The following is a 6,312-nucleotide window of genomic DNA, read 5'->3' as shown; positions in this document are numbered from 1 at the left end:
AACATTAAGCTGAGTAAAAAGTCAGCCATTAAAGGCCACATCTTGTATGAATTCCAACTGGACGTGCAGACGTGCAGAATAGGGAAGATTAGAAACTACAAGAGGCTGCAGAGGAGTGTGGAAGTGGAGCTGTCCACCATTGTTAAAAGCCTGGTAGTTGGAGGTGGTCCATAGGTGAAGTGTGCGTATTTTCTGGTTCCTGTATCTGTCAGAGGTTACAGCCTGGTGGCACTCTGCCTCTGTGGCGAACATGAACTAAGTGTCTACAGGACCTCTAGGTAGTATTTGAATTGGAGCTCCGAAGTGAGCATGGGGTAAGATGTGGAGCCAGGGGAAGGAGAGAAATGGGAGTGCATGCAGCTGACGATGAGAGGAAGCAGGGAAACCCTGGGGTATTGGCATTGAGATGGCCAGTGGGTGAAAAGTAGGGCAGAGCTCCCTTTGTGCTGCGCTAGGACTCTGGCTTCTCCCTGAAGAGATGGGGAGTCAGGCGTATCTATTCCTCCATCTATTGAAAGACCTCACCATTTGGACCCCCCTTCACAGAATCCTTGCAGCCCCACAAGTATCATCTCCAGCTTCCACTGACTTGTCACCATGGAACCAAACCTGGATCAAAGCCACTCCAGGCCCTCCTATAACTTGTTCCTCCAGCACTGGCTCCCTTTCCGAGCCTCTCTCTCCAATCTGCTAAGTCCTGCTTGGCCAATCTCACCTTGCTCACCACCATGCCACCAGCCGCTGCCACCGTCCTCCCTGCAGAGAAGCTTCTGGAATGAGGGCTTATTGCCTCAGCCTCACCTTCTCCTCACTCTTCAACCCATCCTATGGTTGCATATCATCAGTTCTTCGGAAACACCTTGACCAAGATCGCCTATGGCCACCTTAATCATCCCAAAGGAGGCTCAAGTTCCGCTCCATGACCTTCTTGTTCTGGCTTCAGGACTTAAGACTCTGCCTTTTCTCCTTGGCTTGAGATGTTGTTCAGTCTCCTTTTCTCGGTCTCCACTCTAGTTGCTGAAGTTCCTTAAGCTTCATCCTATGCTGTGGTGAGTACAGGACAGAGGCCTGCCTACGTGACCTCAAGCAGAGTCCCTGTCACGGAGAAACACTCACTTTGGGAGACAGGGGAGCACTGTGACATGAAGGACCAAAGTACCTCTTCCTGTCTCTTGTCCGCATCTGGCCATCATTTCCTTTTTGTCCTGTTTATTTATCAGATCCAAGGGAGAACCATTGGTGCAGAGATCTCATGGGCTGGAGTGAGGATGAGGAAGATGCACTCAGATGAGAGGAATGGTGAGCACGGGTCAAGCCAAGGGCTGGGAGCCAGCATGGCACAGTTCTGTGCCCCAGGCCACACCACAGAGCTGGGCAACTGTTCCCCCTAGCTTTCTGATCTACTTGTCCTTTCTCAGAGCACCCTAAGGCTGACTGTCACCTGCCAGGACATATGTCAAATAGTCTCTTGTGATGGCAGGTGGCAGGATGAGGTCCCAGGGATTAGCTCCCTCCCCTTTCGGGCATGGGAGGGAGTCCATCAGGATTTGTTCTCAGCCCTGGGAACTCTTCCAAACCACCACTGGCTGGCTCCCTCTTATCCTGAGGCTCCTGCCACACCCCACCTTCATCGCTAGGATCCTCTCTTCTCTCCCTCTTGTTAGGGACCAGCACCTCGCAAGAGGCAGCATCAGTCAGCTATTATCCTTTTATTATTATTATGAGAACACGTTTAATGCAACATGCAGCCACGCCTCCTCCACATGCCAAGGATCTTATTTGGAGAGCCCCTTCTCTGTAGCCTCAGTCACTTCAGGGTGCAGGAAACGGTTGGCCAACGGTTCAATGTCATCCATTGTCAGACGGCTCAAGGACCTCTCGTATTCCCGCTGGAGTTGTTCCTGGACCCTGCATCTGCAGTGCTGAAGTGTCGGCCCAGAATTTTAGCAATCACCTGCCACGTCTCCGAGGTGGGGGCTAAGGGCCAAGGCTGGGCCTCCTGTCTTCGGGCAGTGCCTTGCTCCAGCAGCACCTTCTCCAACGGCTTCACCACTAGGTTGAGCTTAGAATTAGGGCCAATGCTGTAATCTGAGAGCCTTTTCCCATCTGCCAGGGCTATGCCCTTGAACAGCAGCCGCTGCTGGCGCACAGGGACATTCAACTGCTCGGAGACCTGAAGCTTCAGGGAGGACACCAGCTCGTCTTCTGACACCTGCAGGACGCACTCTCGACCCTGGAGCACCTTCACCGTCAGCTGCATGGCGGCTGCGATGTCCACTGTGGCTGACACACCCCCGACATGATTGTTTTGACTCACCCATTTCCCTCCTCCACCAGCATTCCCTTCTACTCCCATCTACTCCCTTCAACACCTATCTCCCATTATCCATCCCTTGATTATGGCTTATATCTCAAACTTTATGGGCTTCTGTGATTTCAAATGCTTCAAGCTGCTGCCAATTTCTTTTTTTTTTCTTTTTAATTTTTGCCAATTTCTTATGTTGTGGTCAGTATCTCTTGAGTTTAGGGGTCTGTAAGTCTATATACAAGGTATTGTTAGGGAAGGCTTCTTATCTCAGACAGTTCTAAAGAAAAGTACTTTCCTTTTAATTTCTGCTCCAGGTTTAACTTCTTGTGGCTTAGGGCCTCTTTTCCTTCCATTTACAGTATACTGTAGTCACAATGTTTCCCAAGGGAGGATGAGCAAGAACCTGTGGTGATGAAGGAAGAAGTACAAACTGCTTTGAAAGAATTGGCAAAAAATAAGGCCCCAGGAATTGATGGTATACCAATTCATATATTTCAACTAATAGATCCTGCCCTAGATGTGCTTACCAACAAGTTATGCCAAAAAATCTGGAGGATAACCACTTGGCCAACTGACTGGAAGAGATCTAATTTTGTTCCCATTACAAAGAAAGGTGATCTGAAAGAGTGTGGAAATTATCAAACATTATCATTAATATCACATGCAAACAAGATTCTGTTGAAGATTATCCAAAAATGACTGAAGCAGCACATCAACAGAGAATTAACGGAAGTGCAGACTGGGTTTAGAAGGGATGGTAGTACTAGGGATAGTGTAGCTAATGTTAGCTGGATCTTAGCTGCAAGCAGGGAATACCAGAGGAATGTATATCTGTCTTTCATTGATTATGCAAAGGTGTTTGACTGTGTAGATCACAATAAACTGTAGCTGACTCTGAGAAGAATGAGAACCCCAGCACACTTGATCGTGCTAATGCAAAACCTATACTTGGACCAGGAGGCAGTCATCAGAAAAGAGCAAGGAAACACTGCATAGTTCAAAATTGGGAAGGGTGTATGCCAGGGATGTGTCCTATCTCCATATCTTTTCAACCTATATGCAGAACAGATTATCCGGGAGGCTGGGCTATGAGGAGAAATGTGGCATTAGGACCGGAGGAAGACTCATCAACAATCTGAGTTATGCAGATGACACAACCCTGCTTGCTGAAACTAAGGAGGACCTGAAGTGCTTGCTACAGAAGGTCAGGGACTGCAGCCTTCAATATGGATTGAGACTCAATATCAAGAAAACAAAGATTCTCACCATTGAGCCTATTGACAGCATCAGTATGGATGGTGAAGAGATTGAGAATGTTAACTGTTTTCGTTTGCTTGGCTCCACAGTCAACCCTTTTGGCACCAGCAGGCAGGAAATCAAAAGACATATTGTAATGGGAATGTCTGAGGTTAGAGACCTCTCTAAATTACTGAAGAGAAACGATGTCAGTCTGGAGACTAAGATGTGCCTGATACATACAGTCCATGGTCTTTGCAATCACTTGTTTTGTATCAGAGAGCTAGACAATGACTAGGGATAATAGAAGGATAATTGATGCCTTTGAGCTGTGGTACTGGATAAGAGTATTGAATATATCGTGGATTGCTAAGAGAACGAACAGGTTTTTCCTGGAGAGAATGAAGCTAGGCTGCTCCTTGGAGGCAAGGATGCTGAAGCTCTGTTTGACATATTTTGGACAAGTTGCAAGGAGGGACCAGTCCTTGGAAAGGGATGTCATGCTTGGGACGGTGGAAGGACAGCACAGGAGAGGAAGACCCTTGATGAGATGGATTGATTCAATGACTTGGGTCATGGGGTAGGTGTGTCAGAGACAATAAGATTGGCACAGGATAGAGCAGGGTTTAGGGCTATTGTTCATAGGGTCACTATGAGTCACAGGCAATTTGATGGAACATAACAACAACACTATTGTTGTTGTTGTTGTTATAATGATGATGATGATGATGATGATGTTGGTTTATTTATAAAAATTTAATACATTATTTTCAGACCAGATTCTTCCAATTTCCCTCACCACCCTACCCATGAAATTGTATAATCCCATGATTAATTCCCCCCACACACACACATCCTCATCCCTGTGCTTCCACCCTTGTCTGCCTTGGATCCTCATACTCATTCTACAATAATAGTTTTATACAGTATTTGTCCTTGTGGGACTGAGTTAGTTCACTCAGCATAATGCTCTTCAGTCCCTTCCAACCTACGTAATAATTTACAAAATCATCGCTCCTGCATTCTGAGTAGTATTCCATTGTATGAATCTACCATAATTTGGCAATCCATTCAATAGTAGTTAGACATCTGGGCTGTTTCCATTTTTCTGCGATAGTGAATAACTCTGCAATAAACACTGGTGTACAAGTCTCTGTGCCTTAGTTCTCATATCCTCAGGGTATATATATACCAAGCAGTTAAATATCTGGGTAATATGGAATTTCTATGTTCAGCTTTTTGAGGAGACACCAAACTGTCTTCCAGAATGGTTGCACCATTTTACAATCCTACCAACAGTGTGTAAGAGTTCCTATCTCGCCACATCATCTCCAACACTTAATAGTTGCTGTCCTGTTCAACTCTGGCATTGTTACTGGAGTAATAGTGATGGTATCTCATTGTGGTTTTGATTTGCATCTCTCTAATTGCCAGTGATTTTGAGCATTTCTTCACATGTTTGTTGTCCATTCGAATACCTTCCTCTGTGGAAATTCTGTCCATATCTTTTGTCCATTTTGTAATTGGGTTCTCAGTCTTTTTCTTGTAGAGGCCCAGGAACATTCTGTAAATTTCGTTATGAGACTCTTCTCTGAGAACAAGCTGGAACAAGCTGTTTTGTTTGGCTTCTGAGACAAGGTAAGTTGGTGACCATCAGAGCCACTTCTGGGACTTGAAGTTACAGGGAGCTCGTGAATATACCCACTCATAGCAATCATCTCGAGCCATTGGTGTGGAAGTAAGAGGAACACAATTGAGAGACAGGCTGAGCTTGGTCGTGTTCCTTCAGGATTGCTCACTTAGCATGCACAGATGTGTAAATGAGAAGGGAAGAGTTGCTGGCTTGAGGAGTATGGAGTCAAGAGGAGCCTTGTCTTATTAACTTGGCCCCATATGAGGGCTAAGACTGAGTGAAGGAACCAACTGTTCTGGAATGCAGAGAGGAGTGTTGACTCCTGAGTGGACAGCTGATGCTCATTTGGACCTAGCCACAGATGGGGATGAGTCGACCAGAACCAAGATAAAGATAAGTTGATCCACTCTGCTGCAACCTGATGACTTGCTCTGGACTGGACTTTGCTTGTGGATGCTGTTGTTGTTGTTGTTGCTGCTGTTGTTGTGTCGAGTCACTTGTGACTCATAGTGACCCTATGGACAACAGGTACGAACCTTTCTCTATCTTGAGCCAATCTCACTGTCTCTGGCATACCTACCCTTTTTACCTTAGTCACTGAATCAATCTGTCTCATCCTGGGTCTTCCTCTTCTGCGCTGTCCCTCGACCGTTCTAAGCATGATATCCCTTTTTATATACTGGTCCCTCCTGGCTACATGATGAAAGTACATGGGACAGGGTCTCAAAATCCTTGCCTCCAAGGAGAAGCTTGCTTTCACCCTCTCTAGGATGGACCTGTTCTTCTTTTGGGAGTCCATGGTATGTTTAAAATTCTTCTCCAGCACTACAAGTGCTTAAAATTTCCAAACTAAACAGAAATTCTTCAGCAAAAAGGATGTACTTGTACAGGTTTGATAGAGAAGGGCAAATTCGAAATTGGCTATCTAAAATGGAGATATTATTTTTGTGTGAGTGTACCATCAAATCAGATCTGACTGGTACAGGAGGAGATTGTCCCTCCTTCCCCGGCAAAGCATCTGGTGGATTCGAACCGTGAGCCTCTGGGATTTTAGTTGGCTGTGGTATATTCGCACAATGGAATACTATGCTGCATTAAAAAACAAGGAACTCATGCAATATTATTCAAAATGGTT

General features: G+C 45.8%; 1 pseudogene; it reads right to left on the bottom strand.

Moving 5' to 3' along the window:
* Positions 1-1,775: 1,775 nt before the first annotated feature.
* Positions 1,776-2,260, bottom strand: LOC102843674 (annotated as a pseudogene).
* Between the last annotated feature and the right edge of the window lie 4,052 nt (positions 2,261-6,312).

This window comes from Elephantulus edwardii, unplaced genomic scaffold, assembly GCF_000299155.1.
Source record: "Elephantulus edwardii isolate Elephantulus edwardi_28Jun2011 unplaced genomic scaffold, EleEdw1.0 scaffold00481, whole genome shotgun sequence".
In the NCBI taxonomy this organism is placed as follows: Eukaryota; Metazoa; Chordata; class Mammalia; order Macroscelidea; family Macroscelididae; genus Elephantulus; species Elephantulus edwardii.
The sequence above is the reverse complement of the archived record's forward strand: the minus strand, read 5'-3'. Positions and strand labels throughout refer to the sequence as shown.